The 25,841-nt window shown below is 42.9% G+C and overlaps 1 protein-coding gene across 4 annotated transcripts in view; it reads right to left on the reverse strand.

Moving 5' to 3' along the window:
• The window catches only part of CDC14B (cell division cycle 14B), a 94,658-nt gene that overhangs the window by 68,099 nt on the left and 718 nt on the right, over positions 1–25,841 (reverse strand). The window lies entirely within an intron of this gene.

Raw genomic sequence — 25,841 nt, forward strand, 5'->3', positions numbered from 1 at the left:
AGAATTCCATTAAAATGAAATAAAAGATTAAACTATTGCACCAAAACCACGTAACCAGTGTTGCAGCTGGCGTTATTTGGAATATCGCCCATGCATGAAACTCTTATCAATGGATGGTAGTCTTTACATCTGTACGAGCCAGGATGCACTGGTGTCTCTCCATGTGAACAGCAGCGTATGCCTAGACAACCTTGTACTTTACTAAAATCTGAACTTCTTGCTAATCAAGGGAGAATAGACATGGCTTTTCTATCAGCCGTATGAGGGCAGAAAAACCTGACAGACCAGCTCCACTTGTTTCCACATATATTATTTGCAGACTATAAAGACTACCACAAAAGCACCTCTCTCTGTAATTGTATCACTGGCAATTGTGCCACCTATTTTCCAGTCCAAATGTCAAAAGCAAGCGAAGCAGTCAATCCTTTGTTTGGGCTTGTTTAGCCTAGAAAAAGGACATATGAGGGATCTCATTTACGGGTGGAAGAAAGGCGATTCCGGCACCTAAACAGGAAAGGGTTCTTTACAGTTAGAGCAGTCACTGTGGAATGCCCTACTGCAAGAAGTAGTAATGGCCGACACTAACAGCTGTATACCTCTTGTATAATTGGTGGAGAAAGGTTAAACCTGATGGACCCAAGTCGTGTTTTTTTTTTTTTTTTTTTCCTTTTTAAACCTATGTAACTTTGTTTGCAAGCTATAACTTTTCTTGAACCAATAAAAGAACATTACAACTAGGTACACGAGAAAGTTACGTAAAATTGTAAAAGCTACTTATGCTTTCTATAACAATCCTGCCTGCTCCTCTACTCCAAGAGCTACAATGATATTCCGGTGGCAAGCAGTGTATGATCATGGCTGATAACTTTGGCAACACAATTAAAGTTATACAGGTAGAAATATTTGACAGCTGGGGCCTAATTACCCAGCTTAGTAATTAAAAGAATAATGGGGGTATTTACCATTCTCTTTTATGTTAAAAAATATATATATTGGAAAATTTGGTAACAGGTATATGTGCGCCAGAAAATGTAGGTGGAGGATTGCCAACCAGCACACAACAAAGCCACTATAGTATATGCTAGAAGACTGCCAGAAATTATAGCTATAATCTAATCTAAGAAAAACGGAAAAAAGTGTGAATGAAATACTTCTCTTGCTGCCCCTGCTACAGCTTTTCAAACGGTTTCTTTACAGAGGCATTTTAGAGAAAGCCATGTCTGCCGGCTCGGATTCACACTGCCCGTAGTTTAGGAATTATGAATCTAGGGACAGGTTTCCTTAAAGAGTAACTAAACTGAGCAGGTACACAGAGTGAGAGAAAGCCTATCCTTTCTATTGAATCCGTACTCCGGTCTGCTGAGGTGCATGCTTTTGGGGGTCTATTAAGGGATCGGCATTCTGTAGTCTCATTTAGTGACGTTACACACCAGCTTCACGTGCAACATAGGATCAGTATCGCTACCGGCTGGAGCGCCCTGCACATCGGGACAAATATTCATCCTTGTCGATATCCGCCTCTACTATAGTTCTCAGCCGGCATTTTGGGATTGTTCATGTAAACACAGACTCCATATCTTATGGACACATTTTTGAGGCACAGTTTTACTACTTATTCTGAACAGGTCTCACACGGGCGCCGTGTTCTTTTATCAATCTCAGTTACTTCTGCGTATTCTTACCCCTTTTTTTTAAAAAAACATTTTACCTTTCTGTGGTTGGTTTTTTAAGCAGCACATACCAGAATTTTTTAGCGCAGTAGTTTATTCAAATCCTAATACCATTGTTTTTAATGTTAGTGTCATATATAAAAACCAGGTAAGGGTATGGACCTTTGATACACTGGTCGATTATTGGATAATATAGACCTGGATTAAACTGGTCCATTAATACACCAGGGGCTTTATAAATCCCTATAAAAATGCCCTGCGCATTGGTTCTGCCTAGCCGTGCAGGTTGGCACCCTACATATCAACAGGAAATGTCGCCCCTGCTCAAGGGTGGCTCTCCCTATGCTGGCCTACAAAGAATCATCAGGGGGCAGAGGCTGCTCATGGGATTGGCAGCATTAATCTTGTGACCGGTTCCCTTTAAAACAGTATGTACCTGCTGACTGATACCCAATAAAAGATCTGCGGTTGGAATGCAATCTCCTGATCATTTTATTTGGTGAGGAGATAAGTCACTGCCAAATGATTCTGGCAGTAGCTCTCACCAAGAACACGGGACTGCTCAGCGGAGTGTTTGGTTTGCGGGGAGTTAAATGTTGGCAGAATCATTTGCTGCTATCTAATGTGTATGGCCAGCTTAAAGGGAATCTGTCACCAAGTTTTTTGCTACCTAATCTGAAAGTTGCATACTCTGGGGCATAGACCCTGGTTCCAGCAATGTATCACCTACTGGGCTGCTTAGTGTAGTTTATAAAATCACTTATCGGAAGGAGATAATCATTAGAGGATTGCTTGGCCTTCTACCCCCACCACTGACTGGCAGCTTTCTGCCTATGCACAGTGTACACAGAAAGCTGCTAATCAGTGGTGGGGGTGGGGTTATACAAAGCTCAGCATTCAGAGAACTGCTAGATCTGCAGCAAATAAGAGTTTTTATCAAAACTGCAGCACCCAGTAAAGTAAGTTATACATCTCTGCAATCAGGGTCTCTGCCCCTATATCATGCTGCTATCAGAAGCTGACAGATTCCCTGTAAAGAGACTGTGTACAGAGCCTTATTGGCAATGCTGCATGGGAAAATGCATAAAGACGCTCTCCTAGAGCAAACCATTTCCCCACCAACTGGCATCAAAGGCATCTCATCCAGCTGGCCAGACCCTGCGGTGTTATGATGAAGAGCGAGTACCCGGAACAGTCCGCAGATGGGTATCTGGTGTTGCCAATATCCCCAGTCACGTTACAGGTTTGAATATTGACTTCTAAGGCCATTACCAATGAGCAGGTGGAGCCCAATGCTTTGTGCAATCTCACCCTAAAAATAACACTTAACATTTATTGTGTAACGTCTGTTTTTTAAATGTTCATTTTTCCCAATGTTAGAAAAAAAACAAAAACCACACCTTCCATGTGAGAAGCCAAGCTTTGGCTCGGGTGCAAGGAACCATTTCAGACGATTCCAACAGAGGTCCTGAGCATAGCACTTGCTATGACGTGCATCTAGATAATGACATCCTGATATCTACCGCATTACATAACTAGATTTATTCACTAGGCGCAGAGACACGTGAGCCGTCCATTAAGATAATGACGTAATGCTACAGGCACATGTGTCCATTATACGACCTCAATTACTAATTACGATGCAAAACAAACAGCATTGTAACCTCGTCCTGTTAAGAACATTAATGCAATAAACCACCAGATTCTGATTTACTACAGGGAAATTCCCAAAGTCTGGTACCAAGGGAACCTGATAGAACAGAAAAGGCCTGCATGCACACCACCTTCCTTTAGTAAAAAAAACAAAACACTAAAGAAGCCATATGGACCCCCCTGCTTCCACTTACATAACGGATGCAGCGGACCACTTTTGAATGCGGTTCAACTGGAAATGTGAGAGCCTTAGGGCTTGTTCACAAGTAGCGTTTTTGATGCTTTTTATCAGAAAAAAAAATGTCACCATAAAACAAACTAGTTCTAAAATCTCATTCACACAGTGCTTTTTTTTTTCCCCCTTTGCATTTTTACCTTTGGTGCACTTATTTAACACAATTTTTCAATTCCCTATTTTCAGCATTTTTGCCACATTGAGCTGAAAAGGTATGTTCACACAACATTTTTGATGCATTTATTTTTTGCAGATAAGTTTCTGATCTCAAATGGGGAAAAACTGCAGTAAAAACATTGAATGAACTGACGCTTTTTTTTTTTTCTTATGAAAAGAAGAAGAGCACACTGGGCCATAATGCATAGAAAATAAATCATGAAAATGAGACTTTACAAATCACATTCATTTTGCCGTTACTGAGAAACGCTGTTATTTTTTTTTTTATTCCACTCCAGCATAAAATGGATGGATAAAACACATCAATAATGCTACTCATAATTAAGTCTTTAAAAGGTAATTTATTTATTTAAATGTTTGGACTTTGTTAAAGTTTATTTAAAAATGTATACAATTAAATGATGTGATGTTTTTTAATAACTTTATAACTGAGCTGCCATATAAACTAGTTAGTGTGTAAGTGTCAAGCACGAAACTTACATTCTGCAAATATGGCAGCTACAGCACATAGACTGCGGTCGGTGTCCGACCCCATCTCCTACACTGTGGTCAGATCAGCTAGGAACTCAGCATGCCCCTTGGGCTGTACAGTTCATATCTATAGGATGGACCTGGCGCCTTTTTATTGTAGGCACAGAGCTATGCACCGGTTTACAATTTCTCTCTATCAAAAGTAATTGCGATAATCTGAGCAACACTCATAGGTTATTACCAATGAACACTCCCCTGGTCTGTGGCAGTGATTTTTCCAGTGACATGTACTCACTCCTGGATGAAGTAATGACTGCAGCCCTGGTGACCAGATAAGAGGAGTGTTCAATAGTAATAACTCTGAACTAAGTGGAGCAGTCATGTCATTGCAGCTGCTGCTGTACTCAGATCATAGTAAGGCCGGTTTCACACGTCCGTATATTTCCGGAACCAGAAAAAACGGTACGTTTTGTGTCCGTGTGTGGCAACAGTGTGCTGCATCAGGATCACACAGACCAGCGCTTGGGAATCAGCAGTACAGTTAGCGCTGTTCCAAGCGACAGGTGCTGAACACTGCCCTCATCCTGATTTCTTGCTGATGCTGCGATCAGCACCAGCATGGACCATAATGAGGGTAGTAGTGTCTATTCCCGCAGTATCCCTGTGTAAAATTAAGATAAAAATAATAAAATCCTTATACTCACCTGTCCAGAGATGTCCCCAGCTGTAATCCATGCGACCGATCAGCAAAGGAGCCGGGGAGAATGAGCCGCTGCAGCGAGCGGCTCCGAAGCTGCGCTCAGTGAGTGACAGGACACCGCTCCTAAGCAGCTCATTCTCCCCTTGGCTCCTCTGCTGAGCGGTCGCATGGATTACACCGGGGGACACTTAGGACAGATGAGTATATGGATTTTATTCTTATTTTTACAGGTGGAGACAACGGGAGCAGACACTACTGCCCTCATCATTGTCCCTGCCGATGCTGATCGCAGCACCGACAGGGGACTATAATGAGGTCAGTGTTCTGCACCCGACCCTGGGAACAGCACTAACTGTACACTGATTCGTGTCACACTGATGTCATCCGTGCACTGCATGTGTTTACAAAGATCCATTGACTTGAATGGGTATGGATGATCCGTGCTGCCGGCCAAAAATGGATATGTCTCTGTGTGGAGCACACGGTCTGTGGAAAGACACTGACATGTGCACAGACACATTCATTTGAATGGGTCTGTGTGTGTCAGTGTCTCCGGTACGTATGGAAACTGTCACCACACGTACAGGAAATACGGACGTGTGAAAGAGCCCTAAAACAGTTTTAATTTTTTCCTTTAACAAAACTAGGAGTGGATTCTAGAATAAGCCTTCATTCAATGATCATGGACATTCACAATTCTGCATACGAGTGCAGGTCCGTGGGCACCCCACCTATGCGCTATACGGCACAAGTAAAACTAACATTCTCATCTGCAGAATGGATGAGACTACCGCATGCCGCGATTTTCTCCCATGTGTACAAGCACAAGGACAAATACCTGTACAGTTAACTCATTTACACCACACTTGCATATCATTCCTTGCTTATCACAAACCTTCGGAAGAGCAATGTGGGAGAGGTCAGAGGAGCCGTGCCTCATCTGTACAGAATGTGTGAAATGTTGTCCTGCTACATCACTTTAGTTAGTGCATTTTTGACTGAGTATTTTTTGCTGTGTTGGAAACGCAGTGTCTAAAGCTGTGTGCGTTTTTGCAGCATTTTTTCCATGCAGAATTGGCCCAAAAACGCTAGGGAATCCTTATGCCAGGTCAGTCAATGAGAATCCTGAAGTGCTCAGCACATGATCAGTAATTTTCCATTTAGGATTTGATGTGCGTTTAAATCTACAGCATGTCAATTCTTTGGGCGGTTTTGTTGCGTTTTTCACCCATTGACTTCAATTGAGTCAGTCAAATCCGCAGCAAAAACGCAGGCATAAAAATTGTGGATTTGCTGCGGATGTTTGCTGCGTATTTGACTGACTCAATTGAAGTCAATGCGGCAAAAACTCACAAAGAATTGACTGCGGGTTACAGGCATCCGCTGATGCGAGACTACTCCTCCCATTAGCCTACGGCTGCTGTTGCTGATAACAATGAGAGCAAGCACCACTGATGGGAGTTGTCAGCAGATGCCTGTGCTCACAGTAAAGAAAAAAAAAAGTTTAAATAAATATTGAAATAACACAGTATACTCCCCTAACACCTAATCCCTGAAACCATTGTCACCTGTAAAAAAACTAAATAAACCACCATATCCCTCAACTGTCTGCCGTAATCCAGAGTGTCCCGCGGTGATAGGATCATTTGTAGAACAGTCACATCTGCAGATGTGACTGTTCTACCAGGCAGCCAGCTATACACTGACAGGAGCGTAACCGCTCCCGCAGTGTATAGCGCTGAGCTGCCGTGTGAGCGGTCACACGAGTTAATCAGCTGATGATCTTGCTTACGGCACTGACATGGTGCTGTACGTGAGGTCACCAGGGCTCATCAGCTGATGAACTCGTGTGACCGCTCTCACGGCAGCTAAGCGCTATACATAGACACAGGAACGATTACATGCCTGTGTCAGCCTGCTCTCTTGTAGAGCAGTCACATCAATGACTGCTGATGTAACTGCCCTAGAAGTGAGATCATCATGGGACAGTATGGATTATTTCATCATGTCGGACAGGTGAGGGATATGGTGTTTTTTTTTTTTTTTTTTTCAGGGGATAATGGCTTCAGGGGTTTAGGCGTTAGGTGAGTATACTGTGTTTTTTATTTTTAAATAAATGTGTAAAAATGGTGTGGACTTTTATTTAAAATGATTTTTTACATGCTATCTTTATTTAAAAACTTTTACTATGCGGTTAGTAATAGGGGTGTCTTATAGATGCCTCTCTATTATTAACCCCTGGGCTTGATGTCAGCTGCCAATACAAGGCTGACATGAACCCCAACCCTATTACCCCACTTGCCACTGCACCAGGGCAAGTGGGAAGAGCGAGGCTAAGTGCCAAATTTGGCCCATCTTATTGATGCGTCAGTTCTGGGGTGGCTGAGGGCTGATGTTATTAGCCACGGAGGGGGCCCCTTCCCTGGTATTTAATATCAGCCCACAGCTGTCTGGTTAGATTTAATAGGGGGACCCTATGTCAATTTTTTTTTCTGGGGTTCCCCCTGTATTCTAGCCAGTAAGGGTACGTGTCCACGATCAGGAACAGTGCTGACCTGCACTGCGCCAAAACGCTGCGTTCTAAAGTACAAGTACAGTGGATGGGATTTATAAGACATCCCATGCCCACAGTGCTTGTTTTTGACGCTGCATAAAAAAAAGTGTTTTTTCCGCAGCGTTTTTTGCTGCCAAGAGATGCAGAAACGTTGCAGTAATTCCTGCAATCAAATACTCAACGAGCACACATAGGATTTATAGAAGTCTCGTGCCCACTGTGCTCTTTTTTTTTTTTTTACTCGGCGTAAACAAACCTGCGGTGCGGGTTTCAAATCCGCAACATGTTAATTTCTCTTACAGGTATGCCAAGGTATTTTTTGTGTGCAGATTTTTCAAATAGATTTGTATATGGGAAATCCGGACGTAAAAAACGCACATGCATCTTTAGTGCGTTTTAGTGGCGGAAACGCATCTAATCCACACAGGACTATCAAAGTTTTGTCAAAGCTAAATACCAAAAAGTATAATAAAAAAATAAATCAAAGCGACTTTGTTTACAAACATGACACCAAAAAACTGCAGTGTGAAAAATGCGATAAAAACGAAAGGAAAATAACGCACCCCAAAATGCAATAAAAAACCCCAAGTAACCTAATTTACACAATAAGTACAGAAATAAGTACCATGAGCTCCCCAAAAGCTCATGGTGGGAACATAGACTAAGTAGAAAATGCCTCACGCTGGCATTGTAAGCGGCTTTATTTTCTAGTCAGAAGTGGGCTAAGCACTCAATTTCCCAAAGATTCACATTGCGACCCCAAGTCACCTTCCTACCTCATTTGCTAAAGATCTGCAAGATAGCTGTAAGGTGGTCATTCCTTACCTATTATATCTACCGCCATTCCAGCTCTTATGGTCCCTGCCACTCTTTGTTTAGCTTTTTGGATAACCACTGCAACCAATCACTAAAGGGTTTCCACACATCATTGTTCCAGGAGGACTGTCGGTGACCACTAGCATCTGTCACAGGTCTCTGCTAAAAGTATTCATCCATAAGGTCCCTGTGAGGTCTCAGGGTTCACTAGAATGCCAGGAGTCTTCCACCTCACCACCCCTCTACCCTTTTTTAAAGCGGGGGCCCAGGGCAGAGATGTGATGTCCATGAGTTAGGGGGAAATCTGGACACCATCAGGGACAAAGATTCACAGGAATACTGGAGCATGAAGGTTCTCTGTCCTATACAGTGTGATAAGTTACAACTCAGATAGAAGGGCTGCAAGTCAGGAGTTCTTAGGTTGTGTTCACATTAGGTTTGGAGTCTTCCATCAGAGCTGTATGTTCTAACATTTCCTGCTCGTTGTTTATTTCTTAAACTCTTGGAAAACCCCCTTTTCACCCTTCCTGACAGAGCCCCATTTTTCAAAAACGACGTGTCCCGACTCGCTATAAGAGGTAATAACTCTGGAATGCTTCTTCCAGTCCCAGATTTTTTTCGCGACACTTTGTACTTCAAGTTACTGTTGACTTTAGGTCGATAAAAATTTACGTTTGTTTAGGAAAATATCAGAAGTATGGTGAAAGTTTAGTAAAATTAACAATTTCCTAACTTTGAATTTTTAGGTCTCATAGTTGTGAACAGTCAGATCGCTCCAGTGTTTAGTCTAGGCAGACTGGAAGTCACTTCTTAATGTAAGTCTATGAGAACCAGTATCCTTGACTCGGACTTTCCGTTAGTCAGGAGCTGTGGTCATAAGATAGTGGAGCGGGACCAAAGCAGTGCCAAGAAGAACAGAAGACAACGGCTTGAGGAGTCTCAGACGCTGCAGGGAAGTGAGTGCAGCCCCAGCTTCATGTGACATCTTGTCTATCACCTCTCCTGAAACAGGACATCAGAGGGCAATACTGCAGTTACTTCCTACAGTTTCTTGCATCGGTGCCCTCTGACGATGTCCTAGATCCATGGTAATAGACGCTACAGGAGAGGTAAATGCAGCGCCAGCATTCCGCTTCTATCTTAGCCACTGCATCTTCTAACTGTGAAACTAGACATTGTCAGGGGGTGGAGGCAGAAGCAGTGACACCAGCGCTGCTCCACACACACACACACACACACACACACACACACACACACACACACACACACACACACACACACTTGAGGATTAGATAGATAGGGAGAATTGTAGGGTATTTTATAATAAAGCTAATTACAAATGTGATTAGGGTGTAAAGATAGATATTGGCACAGAAGGGAAGGAGCGCCATTTGACTTTTGGAGTGCAATGTTGGCTGCAATTGTCCCTGGATGTTGTGTCTGATTTGCAGAACCCCCAAAATGCCAAAACAGCATTTTGGCTTTCAATTACTGATGTAAAATACTGACCAAATACAGAACATGTGAACTTGGCCTAATAGTCAGAAACTAGTGTTTGAACACACAGCATGGAACAAAAGGGTGTAAATGCTATTTGGCTTTTGGAGTACAAATTTGTCGGTGATCGTTTACTCGCAACTAGTGTTGAGCATTCCGATACTGTAATATCGGGTATCGGCCGATATTCGTGGTATCGGAGTTCCGATACTGAGTTCCGATATTTTTACAATATCGGATACCGGAATCGGAAGTTCCCATAATGCCTGCGCTCTGCAGTGTCTCTGAAGGATGACAAGCTGGATGGCAGAGCTCAGCTGCGATCCAGCCTGTCATCAGAATGCCATCCCAGCGTGGGAGAATTCTCCTGATTGTTTAAAAGCCGGCGGCTTTTTACCCCCCGCTGGCTTTTTACCGCCCGCCGGTTTTTAAACAATCACTCAGCCCCATACTCGCTTCCCCGCAGCCTCCCACCCCGATCCTCCGCTCCCCTCGCCACCTCCCATCCTGATCGTAAGTTAGGACAGGGCTGGGAGCACAGCACCAAGGAGCGGGGAGCGAAGGACCAGGGCGGGGAAGCCGGCAATGAAAAGACTTCACAGCCGGCTTTCCCGCCGGTGATTTCAAATGAACAGCTGAGGTATCAGGTAATGCCGATTAGCTGTTCATTTGAAGTCGCCGCGGTGCCCTCAGAGGGTTCATGTGAGTTCATGCTTGACTGCATTGCATGAACTCACATGAACTTTCCCACGGCCGCACAGGTCAGCCTCACCTCCCAGACCATCAACCCGTCATGATTGGTGTCTGCGGGTGTGTGCGTGCAGGCAGACATAGGCCGATGTGACACTACTACTCCCATCGGCCTATGTCTGTCCCCCGTCCACTCGTGCCAGCAGGATCAGCTCGATGGGAGCAGTAGTTCCCATCAGCCTGATCCTGCTATTTAAATTGCCCTACTGTGTCCCCAATAAATGTTAAATACATGTCATTGGTGGCCAGTGGTTGCCTACAATAAATTAGTTCATACATTACCTGTCCCCGCCGATCGCCACCTAAAATAAAGTAAAAAATAAAAAACTACACCTATACTCACCCAGACACCTAATTCCCCGAAGCCATCGATCTCCTGTAATAAAATATAAAATAATAAACCACAACCTTATCCTTACCCCTCCGTAGTAGTCCACGAGTGTCCCACGATGATCTCCAGTTTAGAGCAGCCACATAGAATGTGACCGCTCTGAACCGCTGCCGCCGCTAGAATTCCGGGGCCGTAAAGCAGCCCCGTCATTGCATAAGCGGGTTCACCGGAGTTCAGGCAGCTCTGCTCCGGTCAGCTCCTTTATGGCCCTGCTGTACCGTGAGAAATTCCCATGGTACAGCAGTGCCGTAAAGGAGGTCTCCGGAGCTGCGCTGCCTGAATGCACTCCGGTGACCTCAGTCAGTGGCTCCCGCTGCCGGGAGCGGACGTGTTCCCGGTAGTGTGAGCATACAGCAGCCATGCACAGCTGTCACCATCTCCAGATGTGACAGCTGTGCATGGGAGATCAGCGCAGGAACGTGGACAGGTAACTATTTTTTTTTAGTAAACTAAGAATTAAATAAAATGGTGAGTTTTATTTCAAATAAATTATTTTTTTCTGGGTGTAGTGTGTGTTTTCTTTTTAACACTTTGTAGGTTAGTAATGGGGGTGTCTTATAGACGCCCATCATTACTAACCTGGGTTTCATGGCAGCTGGCGCTGACATGAACCCCAACCCTATTACCCCCTGCTACCGCACCAGGGCAGCGTGGAAGAGCGAGGCTAAGTGCCAGAATTGGCGCATCCTATGGATGTGCCATTTCTGGGGCGGCTGACGGCTGGTGTTTCTAGCCTGGGAGGGGGCCAATATTCATGGCACCCTTCCTGGGCTATTAATATCAGCCCCCAGCTGTCTGCCTAGCCTTTGCTAGCTATTAAAATAGGGGGGACCCCACGTCATTTTTTTGGGGGGGGTCCCCCATTTTAATAGCTAGTAAAGACTAGGTATTCAGCTGGGGGCTGATATTAGCAGCCTGGGAAGCTCCGTGGGTATTACCCTCTTCCCAGGCTTCAAACATCTGCCCCAGCCGTCTGCTTAACCTCCGCTAGAGACTAAAATTACGGGGAACCCCACGCCAATTTTTTTTTTTAATAAATCCTTTATTTTAACACTAAATGACAAGTACAGTAACCAACACTATCACTGTACTTCTTATATATGTGACTGACATGTTTCTATCTATCTAATCTATGTGTGATGCTCTATTATTTCTGTTGTAAATTGTCGGGTGCCGCTGCTGAATTGCCGGCCGGCTTTTTTAAAGAGACGGTGCATGAAAACACGAATATTTTTTTTAAATAAATCCTTTACACTAAATGACAAGTACAGTAAGCAACACTGTCACTGTACTTCATATATATATGTGACTGACATGTTTCTATCTATCTAATCTATGTGTGAAGCTCTATTCTTTCTGTTCTAAATTGTTGGGTACCGGTGTATGCCGCTGCTGAATTGCCGGCTTTTCATGTTTCACTGTGAGCACTGTTCCCATCGATTTGGGCAACCACCTCCCCCAATACATTCTACATTATTGTTAGTTGTTTTCATTCATGTAGAATTAACCTACAAGGAAAGAAAGGGTTTATTTTCATTCCGATATTTGTGTCCTATTGATTTGCATTGGTTTCAGGTATCGGAATCGGCGATATCCGATACTTTTTGGGTATCGGCCCGATCCGATCCGATATTTCCTGATATCGGAAGGTATCGCTCAACACTACTCGCAACGTGTCAGCAAAGCAGAAACCCCACAAATTGACCTCATTTCAAGAACTACACTTCTCAAAAAAATCATCTAGGGGTACGTTGAGCATTTTGAACCCCTAGGTGCTTTACAGAATTTTATAATGATGGGCTGTGGAAATGAAAAATAATGTTTGTTCCACTAAAAAGTGGAGGAAATGGACCTAAACATGTATAAAGCAAAGTCTCCCAAATGCAGCAATAGTCTGTGTTCAGAAACTGCTGTTCAGGCAATGAAAAATTACATTGCAATTATAAGGTGATTTAGATCAACAGGTTTCATCTTTACCAGGGCTAATAAGAAGAAACATAAAGATGAAAATTGAAAATTCTGTAGTTTGGGCACGCTGCAGGGCTCAAGGGAGGCCTTTGGATTTTCCAAGTGTTGACTTTAATGGCTTGGTTTTTGGGAGCCATCTCGCTTTTCCAGCACCTCTGAACTACTGATGACTTGGGAATCCTCCATTTTTCCGCTAACAGATTTGAATAGGGGCTTATTTTGTTTTTTTACGGGATGAGTTGAAGTATTTATTGATGCCATTTGAGGTTACGTGACATTTTTAATTTTTCGATTCCAAATTTTGGATGACAGAATGAACATTTCAAGAATGGTTATTTTTTTGTGCTGTTTTACGCTGTTCACTGTGCGGTAAAAGTGAGAAGACTACTTTACCTTATTTTTTGGCTCAGTACAATTAGGGTAGGTTCACAAGTGTGTAAAAAAACAAAAATAAAAAAAACAAACACATTCATCCAGAGTGTCTATTTTTTACAGCAGCAGATATTAATAATTTACAAGGCCATTTACAGTTTCCTATATTACAGAATTGTACTGTATCCGGAAATATCAGACACTACACCGTGGCTCGGTATGGCATCTGATTTTTTTTTTTTGCACACCCATAGACTTGAATGGGTGAGTCTCATCTGATTTACGGAACTAATGCATGCTTCGATTTTTTTTTTCCCCACACACAGATTCTGTGAGGAGAAAAAAAAACAAACATCTGCATTGCCCCATTGAATAACACTAGACAAAGTGCTGTCCAACCCCCAGCGGAAGATTCCCTGTAATCCAGCGGTGTCCGCCTTTTTATTAGGCGTGCATAAAAGTGCCGTCGCCCACAGTTTTGTGAACCTCTGAAAAAACGACACCGCTAAACAGAGGCGAGATGGAGTCCAGAGTAACTCTGCTGCCTAATTATAGTGAATGGATCCCTCGGGGGTTTCATCTGAATTACGTCACTCGGAAATTTAAATGGAAATCCCGAAATCAGTGCTCAGAGTAGAGCACAGGATAAATGGGAACATTTTACATAACATTTTGGATCACAATAAAAGCTTTGACTCAATCCACAAAAAAAATCAAGTCCGTCATCTGTTAATGGAAATATAGGGGGCTTCCACGTTACTAGTAGCACAAAGGCTACGGAAAACCAAAATGGCTCCCTGCTCACCAAAAGAAATTCAGCAAATTCTGTGCTCCCAAATACAAATGTCCCCCTCCCTCTTGAGCCCCACAGTGTGCCTAATCCGCAGTTAGAGTCCACATGTTTGACATTTCTGTAGCGATGAGAGACCGCCTAATTTACAGGTGCATGTCTCCAGAAACAGGGCACACTGTACTGGTCACTACAACTTACTGGTCACTACAACAGCAGTTTGCAATTTTCATTCAACATCCACTGCTGCATGTTTTTGGAAAACACCCATGGAGTTAAAATCCTCATCACACCTGTAGATAAATTCCCAAAGGGGTATAATTTCCAAAATGGGGTCACTTGAGGTGGGATTCTGCTCTTCTAGCACTTAGGGTCTCTGTATATGGATTCTGCATACTATTCTAGGAAAATCTGCACTTCAGGATGCAAATAGCGCTCCGTCCCTCCAGAATCTCGCCGTATGGCTAAGCAGTACTGTACAGCCACATATGGGGTATTTCTACATTCAGCAAAAAATTGTGACAAATTTTGGTGCCATTTTTAACCATTTCCCAGTGTGAAAATGTAAAATATGGGGCTAAAACAGAACTTTGGTGGTAAAAATGTAATTATTCTTTCTTCCTGCCCAATGGTGTAAAATTCTGTGAGGCACATGTGGTGTCAACATGCTCACTGCACCCCTAGATGAATTCATTGAGAGGGGTAGTTTTGTAAAATGGGGGTCTCTTAAGTGGGGAGGGGGGGGGGGGGGTTCTGCTGTTCTGGCACCTCAGGGGCTCTGCCAATGTGACATGGCACAGTCAAACCAGCCCAGGAAAATATGAACTCCAATATGGCGCTTCTTCCCTTCTGAGTTTTGTACTGTGCCTCAAAAGTAGTGTTCGACCACATATGGGGTATCGTTGTACTCAGGAGAAATTGCACAACAAATTTTGGGGTCCATGTTTCCTGTTACCCTTGCAAAAGTAAAAAAAAATTAGTCTAAAGAAACATTTTTGTTAATTTTAGGGAATTTTTTCTTCCACATTCCAAAAATTCCTTTGAAGCACCTAAAGGGTTAATAAACTTCTTGAATGTGGTTTTGAGCACCTTGAGGGGTGTAGTTTTTAGAATGGTGTCACTTTTGGGTATTTTCTGTCATAAAGGCCCCTCAAAGTCACTTCAAATGCGATTTGGACCCTAAAAAAAAAAAAAAATAAATGGTTTTGTAAATTTTGTTGGAAAAAATGAGAAATCGCTGGTCAACTTTCAACCCTTATAGCTCCCTAACAAAAAAAAAAAAAAAAAAAAAAAAAAAAAAAAGTAGGTTCCAAAATTGTGCTGATGTAAAGTAGAAATGTGGGAAATGTTATTAACTATTTTATGTGACATATCTCTCTGATTTAAGGGCATCGAAATTCAAAGTTTGAAAATTGCGAAACAAATTTCTGATTTTTTCACAAATAAATGTCAGTCATATCAAATAAATTTTACCGCTACCATGAAGTACAATATGTGACGAGAAAACAATCTCAGAATCAGGGGGATCTGTTCCAGCGTTTCAGAGTAATTACTTCATAAAGTGACACTGGTCAGAATTGTAAAAATTTCCCGGTCATTAAGGTGCAGAAAGCCTTTGGGGGTAAAGGGGTTAATATCTATTTTCAATAGGGGGAAAGAAGAGTGATTTGAACGTTAGTGGTTTTAGTTTTCATATGTTTTTAAAACTTTTTTTTATTTTATTTTTTTTACTGTTTTTGTTAGCCCCCTTAGGGGACTTGAAGATCCGATCACTTGTGCTATATGCAGAGATGCCACAGCATCACTGGGGGAGAGGGTGTTCATCAGCTGACCCCCGGCTGTCATGACAACCCATCGGTGACCCACGATCACGTCACAGGTGCGCTGATGGGTGACACACGTGCACGTCAGCGTGTGTTAAATGCCACTGTCAGAGATTGACAGTGGCATTTAACAAGTTAACAATCACGGGGGAAGGGGCAGGTCCTGGCTGTAATACATAGCCATCATCTGCCCGGTATGGGGTGGGCTTGCTGTGTGAGCCCACCCCATACACCAGCTTCCGACATGCGCTGTAGATATACAGTGGATGTCACGAAAGGGTTAAAGCCACCCCACTCTATTAGGCCTCACACAACTGGATTTCGGATTCGGACTCATTTCATATCCTTTAGGTATGATACAGAAGTATGTGAATAAAATATGGTACTTAAAGAGGAACAGTTTAATTTCTATTTAATATATCTGATCAGAGAGATCGGCTTCTTTTTCTGCCAGAAGTAATCAAAGTTATTTATTTTCACGTGTACTATTGTTTTATGTAATAATTAAAACAATTACTTTTTAAACGACACAACAGAAGTGGATACAATATTACACCACACAGCTGTACTGGGACGTTCATACCGTGATGTGCAGGACTCCTCAGCAGCTCTTATGGACATTTCTAGGCTTTAGCTCTATTATCGCCATTGTTTTTCTTCTCACATTGGAAATTCATGTAAGGGAGGATTTTCTGATCGGATTCTGCTGTTCCTTTTTCTCGTCCCTGTTGGGGAAATCCATGGCTGCTGGATCGCACTACCTATCTCTTCAAGGTGATAGCGCCACTTAGTGGCAGAAAGGCTGGAAGCCGTACTGTGTGCACACAAACCTAATATCCAGATATCGCGGCCAAAATGAGAGAAAACCAAATCCGAGCAGGCGATCCCTGCCTATAAATCCTATAAGTGACAGCACCCCTGTATCTGATGGGACATATATAGGGTGGCGCAGGGATCTGCCATTCACAGCCTGTCTATTTAGGCTGGGTTCACACAATAATGAGCAAAATCGGCCGTCCAGAAGTAGCTGACTATTTTACATCCAGATGTCCATTTATTACATCTGCATCCATCTGTGTGTGCGCGTTTTGTCTATCCCTACGGCATCATTGCAATGGTTAAGAACTCATAGTTTGAACGCGTTTGCTTAAGTATGTCCTCCTAAGTGACTTTTTATTGATCTATATGACCTAATAAAGTCCATCTGTTTTGAGAAGACTTCCACAGCTGGATATCATTTTCTGGTTCTTCCATTGATACCTCCAGTCGCACTGCTGGCTCCGTGCTGGGATCTTCTATGTGGGTGAGCTGACTTTTGCTTTCTCTTTTACTGTCAGGGTGTGTGCACACGATCAGTGTTCACTGCGGATTGGACGCAGCCCAAGTGCAATCCGCAGCGGCCAGATGTTACAGCATAGTGGATGGGATTTATACAAATCCTATGTCCACTAGGCATCTGCGGCACACCTGTGGAAACTGACATGCGGCGTGTCTTTCCAGACCGCATGCGGGTATCCCCATAGACCTAATCCCTATGGGGAAAGTCTGCAGGTGAAAAGAAAAAAGCGGCCGGCTCTCATTTGCATAATGAGCTGAAGCCAGAGGCGGCTCCTCCGCAGCCGTCTCCGGATGGTCTGCACATACCCTTATCTTCTGTGGACGTCCAGGCCTTTTTCAGTTCCCAAGCTCACCAGATTTGGTCACTTCTAATATTTCTGTTATTTCACTGATGGATTTCTTCTTCTTTTTTTCAGCCTAGTGATGGTTTCTTTCTCTTCCATTGAGATCTCCTTTAACTGCATGGTGTGGTGTCACCTACAGCAAATGGTTTACTGATCGGTTGTCAGATGAGAAGATGCGTTGGCGTGTTTAAACATACATAGGATACTATTCAAGACGTACGGCACCTCAGCCAATCATTGGCAACAGCAGTACTATGTCATCCCTGATGGGCTTTCAGCAGGCATGTGTACAGGTCCCCCCCCCCCCCCCCTCTTTTTAAGAAATTGTGAACAATACTTTACTGTCCACCAGATGGTGCTGCAGAAATAGCTCCCTTCCATTCAGATATTTTTTTTTATTTGTAAGGAGATGGGAGAATAAAAAAAAATATCCACAAACTTTGCAGTTTGTTCACCAGTATCAAATTTCTGTAGAAAATTCACAGAAAAAAAATTAAATGCAGTCTGCACCAAATCAAATCATGTAGATTTTGGCAGATTCTAAGGCTGTGTGCCCACTATGCGTTTTCCAAGCGTTAATGCTGTGGAATTTCCGCAGCGTAAACGCTTGGGAAACGCTTGGTAATCCGTTCCCCATGGTCCCCAATGACAAGCCGCAATGTCAGTACCCATGCTGCGGATTTTTCCGCAGCGTTTATGCTGCGCTCAAAAATCCACAGCATGTCCATTAATTTTGCGCACACGCAGCGTAATCGCCGCCATTGACTTGCATTGGACCGCGTGACATCCGCATCACTGCATCTGCACAAGCGGATTTCACACGGTTCAATGTGCGGATGGTACCCGGGTGTGGAGGACAGGAGACTCTCCTCCGGACCCGGGTACCATAGAACCTGTAAAAAAAAAAAGAATAAAATAAAAAATAAATAATATACTCACCTTCTGACTCCTTCTCTGTGCTTGCCAGCAGATCGCGGTGGACTGTAGGACCTGCGCTGATGTCATAGTCATGTGACGGCAGGCCCTTCAGTGTAGTGTTCGCGAGCTGCTGGCAGCCAGGACGGAGCGAAGCAAGACTCCGGGGGCCATCAGAAGGTAAGTATAGATTTATTTTTTTATTTTTAACCATTCTTTTACGGTCAAACTATATAAATCCATGCCGGTTGCATGGATTTATATAGTTTGACCAAGTTGTCAAGCACTTTCCAAGTGATGCTAAAATCGCTTGGAAAGCGCCTGTCAACCCGCATGCGGAAATGCATGTGAAGAATGCTTCACATCCGCATGTCCCTGGCAGGAAAAACATGTACAATCCGCATGTACAATCCGCATGCGGTTTTTCTGCCAGGGAGATGCAGAAACACTCAGGAAAAAATCCGGAGCATTTCTGCATCATGGGCACATAGCCTAAAACTGCCCTCTTCATCTTCTCCTAGGCTCACCCGTGTCTGGTCCTCTGCTGTTTTCAGCTCCTGGCCTCACACTGCAGATTTTTAACCTTCCCACTGTCTTTTCCATATTGGATGCCCTGTGTCACATCATTTATACACATCAAGCAAAGACACACATATGGAAGGTAATATCTTATCTTTGGACAGATAAAACTAAGATCAAATTGTACCAGAAGGATAGTAAGAACAAGAAGAAAGTATGGAGAAGTCTTGGGACTGCTCATGATGCAAAGCACATCACATCCTCTGTAAAACATGATGGAGGCAGTGTGATGGCATGAGCATGCATGGCTTCCAATGTCACTGGGTCACTAGTGTTTACTGATGATGTAACAGAAGCAGCCGGATGAATTCGGAAGTGTACAGGGCTATACTTTCTGCTCAGATTCAACCAAATGCAGCAAGGTTGATTGGATGGTGCTTCACAGTACAGATGGACAATGATGACCCAAAACATACTGCAAAAGGAACCCAGGAGTTTAAGACAAAAGTGGAATATTCTGCAATGGCCGAGTCAATCACATCGAATATTTCATATGCTTAAGACAGAAAGATCCACAAACAAGCAACAACTGAAGTCAGCTGCAGTAAAGGCCTGGCAAACATCACAAAAGAGGAAACCCAGTGTTTGGTGACATCCATGGCAACCAGACTTCAGGCAGTCATTGCATGTAAGGGATTCTCTACAAAGTATTACAAATGAATATTTTATTTATGGTTAATTTGTCCAATTACTTTTGAGCCCCTGAAATGAGGAGGTTTTGTAGAAAAATGGTTGCAATTCCTAAACGTTTCACGGGATATTTTTTGCTCAACCCTTTTAATTAAACCTGAAAGTCTTGTGAGACAATCCTATGCGAGGGCCATTATGTATCCCCCAGAATGTGCTTAGAAGCATACGGAACCGCTGGAGTGAATTGTAATCACAGTCACAGCTGTGGTTACCAAGCAAAATAAAAGTAAGTGTGGACTGGGTCAAGTTATTTGACCAAGTCAGTTTAGGAAAACCGGTATTGGGCTTTTATTTTTGGAGAGATCTGTAGGATTGTAGTGGGGTGGATCTCTCCCTCCATTACGGGTCTTACAAGTGGCCAATGGCCACGGTTTTCATTTAAACCTGCAGTTAAGGTTTGGGTAGGTCAGTTTGTGTTTGGAGTTCACATCCAGCAGAGCTGGAGGTGCTGTGGATGTATTCCTGGCTGTGTGAGGATAACACAGAACAGAGCCAGCGACGTGGGCAACCACAATAGCACCCAAGGACTTTACGGGGGTGAAAGTGCCAGCGACACTAGACTTTACTTACGAATTCCTGGCTGTGAACTGGAGGTGAGCACTTTCTGGTGTGCAGTGTTTTAGACAATAAAGGACGTTTTATTGGCCCACTGTCTCACTAATTCACTGGTGGAAAAGCCGCTGCATTACAATCTACACTTCAATGGCATCTCAGGTGTTTCATTTTAAATAAAAAAATAGTATTGCATTTGTGCCCATTTTTTTTTTTCTTGTTTGTGTTTTTCCCCTGGATTCATTTGTGCCTAATTCTTCTTTTAAATTTGCGCCTTTTTTAAAGTCTGCTAGGTGTTCACTTGTTTTTTTTTAGTTCATCGTGTGGGAGGAGTTTGGGGTTTCCAGAACTTTTAAATAAAAAAAAACAAAAAACACTACATTTGTTGCACATGTTCTTTACCCTCCCCCTTCAAAGTGATTTTATGTACGTCATTTTGGTGCAATTTTTTTTTTTTTTTTTTTAAAAAAAAAAAAGCTTTTTTTCACTAAAATGTTTAAAACAAAAATAAAGTGTGTTTTTTGACTTTGTACAAGAGTCATGAACTGTGTGCCCCATTTTGAAGAATTTGGTGCAAAAACAGCAAAATATCACAAGACATTAGAAAAGGGGCCTATAGTCCTTATGTTTCATTCTTCACCATTTGCAGGAGCTCCGTTTGCATGCAGACTGGCCTTCATTAGACAGTCATTTTCACTATAACTGCAGGATTGTATAAGTGGAAGTTATCAAACAATCACAGGTTCAACCTTCCTATAGGACTAAAAAAAAATTAAAAAAAAAATATTGAATCCCATTTTCCCCTAGTTAAAAATAAAAGTAATTTGCTATTGCTGTATTTGTAAAAGTCTGATATATGATAATAAGTTATTTAACCAATATGATAAACGTTGTAAAATCAAGAAAAACGAAACACCAAAATTGCTGTTTTTCGGTAGCCAAACCTCAGCCACAAAATAAAAAAAAAAAATGAAAAAAAGTGATCAAACATTCTCATGTACCCAAAACAATTGCCATTAACAACTTTGGGCCGGAACATAAAAAAAATGAGCCCTCATAAATCACCATCAAAAAAATAAGAGATATGAGGGTGCAACATTGAAAAACACTCCATTCTTGAGATTTGTCTAAGGCTATGTGCCCACGTTACGGAACTGACGCATATTTTTTACGCTTCTCCCTGGCGGGAAAATCGCATGCGGATTTTACATGCGGTTTTCCCACCAGGTAGAAGCGTTTGTGAGGCGTCTTTGCATGCATTTCTGCATGCGGGTTATCAAGCACTTCTCCAAGTGATTTAAGCATCACTTGGAAAAGTGTTTGACAACTTGTTCACACTATATAAATCTATGCAACCGGCATGGATTTATATAGTGTGACCAAGTAATAGTTAAAAAAAAAAAGAATCATATGGTAAAAAAAAAAAAAAAAAAATAAAGTTTATACTCCCCTTCCGATGCATTCTCTGCCCCGTCCGGAGTCTTGAGCAGCTCACGCTGTTGTGTGCAGGACCTGCGGTGACGTCATTGAGTCATGTGATGGGTCACATGACTCAATGACGTGGCAGGTCCTTCACACAACAGCGCGACGGAGGGAAAACATCAGAAGATAAGTATAAACTTTATTTTATTCTTTTTTTTTTACAGGTTCTTTGGTACCCAGGTCTGGATGAGAGTCTCCTCTCCTCCAGACTTGGGTACCATCCGCACATTGATTCCGCATGCGGAAACGCAAAATTAATGAACATGCTGCGGATTTTTGACCGCAGCATGGGCATTGACATTGCGGAATGCCATTGGAGACCATGGGGTGTGGATATACATGAGTTTTACAAGCGTTTACGCTGCGGAAATTCCGCAGCATATACGCTTGTAATACGCAACGTGGGCACGCAGCCTAAGAAGCACTCCCATCAAAAATGTTATCCTCTCAACAAATGGCAATCATCATATTATATAGTACTGTGTACTTACAATTGCTCATGTTGCCCTTCCACCCAACTAATTCTTCTCTTTTTGATTAGGTCTATGACATCAAATGATTAAAAAAAAAAAAGACAGGCCGAATCCTTCTCAGCTCTGTGTAAAAACAGGAAGTCTGATTTCCCTGCAGGAGTCAGCATTAGAACTACAATACTACCTCAATGAAAAGTCCCTGGCAGCTCAGCTCCACCCACTCTCCACTTTCTGACCCAGCTGATCTGTCCCTACCCTCTGCCAGGGACTTTGCAGTGATTTAAAATTGTAGTTCTAATGATGACTTATGCAGGGAAAATAGACTTCCTTGACAAAGGCTATGCCGAAACGCATTGTTGTGTTGGGTGCATCTTTCCTGGCGTCTCTGCTACCACTCAAGTATATCATACTGTAGCCCAGTGCATACACATCTTTTTTACTATTCATGACTATCTGGATCAGGTGCCACTATGGTAAACTTTGATTCATTATATACCATACATCATTGGCTTCTCCTCTTCTCTCATTGTGTAGCTAGCAGCTTCCTCCCTGTTTTTTTTTACCACTGTTTTACAATTGCATCTATATATTATACTCTTATCTTGTTTATTCTATGTGCGCCCTATTTCTTGTTGCACGTCCACGTCACCCCCCTCATTTTTGATTAATAAAGGTTACTATCTTAATATAATTAGTCACGTCTTGACTTTGTATCGGTTTTTCTCTGATTATTTGCCGATGGGTCTCTTTGTGTCACAATCCGGTAAACGAATGCACACTCACTATTTATCTATTCATATACTATAATTTTATACTGTAATGTCATTTATGCCGTACTGCTGTACATCTTAAGTATTCTTTTTTTTGTACACCTTTTAAAGGAGTTGTCCACTACTTGGACAAGACCTTCTCAATCCTTATGTTTCCCCCCAGTAAAATAATAGCAGCTATACTCTCTTTCAGTGCTGGCGCCATTCCAGTGGTGTCGCCACATGCTCTCCTGGAGCTTGCATGACATAAAATATTATACCCCTGCAACCAATCAGTGCTGGCTTCACTCTCATTCTACATCCAGAGGAAGAGAGAGCAGCCACAGGTCGCACTTCCTCTGAAGGTCTGATTTGTTTGAAGGAGAGGAAAGTGAAGCCAGCACTGATTGGCCGCAGGAGTATAATATTTTATAATGACACTGCCGCTGACTGGCTGCAGGGATCATGTGATCAAATGTCAAGTGGGCACCGGAAGTGCCAGTGACAACACCGCTGGAAACAGTGTCGGAACCAGAAGTGAGCACTGGATGGACATGCCAATAGGCTAATGTGTATGGGAACCTTAATGCATTGAATTACACTGGAATAGACACTATGCCAAATACTGTGGCTCACATTCAAGCCCTTAAATAGGTTGTTCACAACTTTTACATTGATGGCCCATCCTTAGGAAAGGTCATCAATGTTTAATTGGCTAAGGTCCGACAACCAGCACCCCCTCCGATCAGCTGTTATCGGCGGCCGGAAAGAACTTACTAGCGGAGCTGGCAGTCTACTTGTTGTGGCCGCTGTAGGGTACTGCACATCTGTCTATTGATTTGAATAGGAGGTGGATGTGCAGTACCCTGCCGTGGCCACTACAAGTAGACGGCCAGCTCCGCAAGCAAGTTCTTCAGGCCGCCGCCACCGATAACAGCTGATCGGCAGCTATCCTAAGTATAGGCCATCAATGTAAAAGTTGTGGAGAACCTCTTTAAAGGGTATTCTCACGTAGTCTCTTGAGTAGCATACAGCTCTCTAATCTCACTTCCTGGTATCTGACACGGTGGGCACTCCTGCTTGAGCGATAGTTCTGTTGAGGAGAACCGTGGTATTAGTAGAACTATAATGCTTTGCACAAGTTCTGCTATAACACATTCAGCCATCAGTGATTGTTCTGGAGTGTTCACTGCTATCATTGTATTTACACAGAGTGATAAGAAGGCATTTGAACAAACAGCTCATGAAATTGAGAGCTGTGATTAATAGAACTGTTCTGATAGAAGGGAATGCTGGTGGCTGATGATATTAGTGCACTAGCTGATTATCAGGAGCTGATGGGGAGGGAGGTGAGAAGATAACTGCTGTATATAAATCAATGGGTTGAAGAGAGGTGGCCAAGATGTTAGGAGTTAACTCCTTGACTGTAACTGCTGCGCATACCCGGCCAGGGTCTAGGCAAGCATTAATGGCCAAGATCCATGGAAATCAGCTGCAGAAGGAAGATCGCAGATAGAAAAAGCAGGTTACTTGCAAACATGCTGATTTCCATGCTGTCTAACTAATGAAAGCAATTTAATAACTTGAGAAGACCCAATTGAGAAAGAAGACAGATAAAATGAAGCGTGCTTCACGAGGTTTGGAAATACATTCAACACTGATATTGCTACTCCAAATACAGAAAAGTTGTAAACTTGTGCAAGTCACAGGATCGATAGACGTGCTAATGATATGCAAATGGTGAAAAAAAAAATGGAAACCATGTTCAAACAGCTCGATTTATTCAGTATCAAGTATGAACAACATGACAAAAATACACGTACTTACATCCTTAGTATAACCTCATTGCTAGCATGCCATCAGTGGGGTTATTAATGGTTATCTAAGGAATATTCTGCCACTCTGAATGCACTCGAGTATGCAAATCATCAAGATCCACTGCTGGCAGCTCCAATTGCAATTGCTGAACAAGATGCTCAATGGGAGACTAGTACGAAGAAGCTGCAGGCCATGGTAGCACATTTAGGCCATGCAGGCTGCTCACAGTAGGACTTGTGGCCTGGTGTTTTGCTCCAGGGACACTGTGGAGACATGGCCGTACCAGCGGTTCCATGACCAAATCAATGTAATGCTGAGCTGTTATTATACCTGGAATTAAGATTAGAGGGGTCCGACTACCATACATTATGCTATTCCACACATAATGGTGAAAGTGGGACCAGTGTGACAATCCCTCGTGAAGACCTCTCCATGACGTTCCCCATGTGGTCTTGTCAGATTACCATTCTTCTACAGTTTACACAAACCACCAAACATTGGGCTATGAGCCAGACAGCCAGCTACAGGTGTTCTACTGGCCACATGCCACCGCTCTCCAATGTTATCATGGTGCGCAGCATCTACCTCCTATTTAGCAAGGAGTCCCACTTTTGTTTTGGACGCCATGCTAACCAGAGACTGTTCTGGAGATCATGGGAAAGGTAAAGAACTCTTCACGATGCACATAAGTGTCTCAGTAGTGGTTTATCAACACAATGCCAGGCTACATATGGCTCGTCTTACTGTGAGCAGCCTGCATGGCCTTCACGTGCAACCACGGCCTGCAGCGTCTCCGGACTCGTCTCCCATCGAGCACATCTGACAAGTCATTAGTCAGCAGGTACTAAGGGAGCTGACAGTAGCGGATTTCGATGATTTGCATGTGCACGTGACAGAAACCATTACTGACCTCATTGATAGATGTGTAAGTGCATTTATTTCCGCACGTGACACATTCTGAATAAAACGAGACAGTCGGAAATTTTTGTTTTATATTTTTTTTTATCATTTGCATATCGTTAACATATAATTGC

Source organism: Phyllobates terribilis, unplaced genomic scaffold (genome assembly GCF_046119375.1).
Source record: "Phyllobates terribilis strain yellow unplaced genomic scaffold, ASM4611937v1 Scaffold_1__5_contigs__length_1240528914, whole genome shotgun sequence".
NCBI lineage: Eukaryota > Metazoa > Chordata > Amphibia > Anura > Dendrobatidae > Phyllobates > Phyllobates terribilis.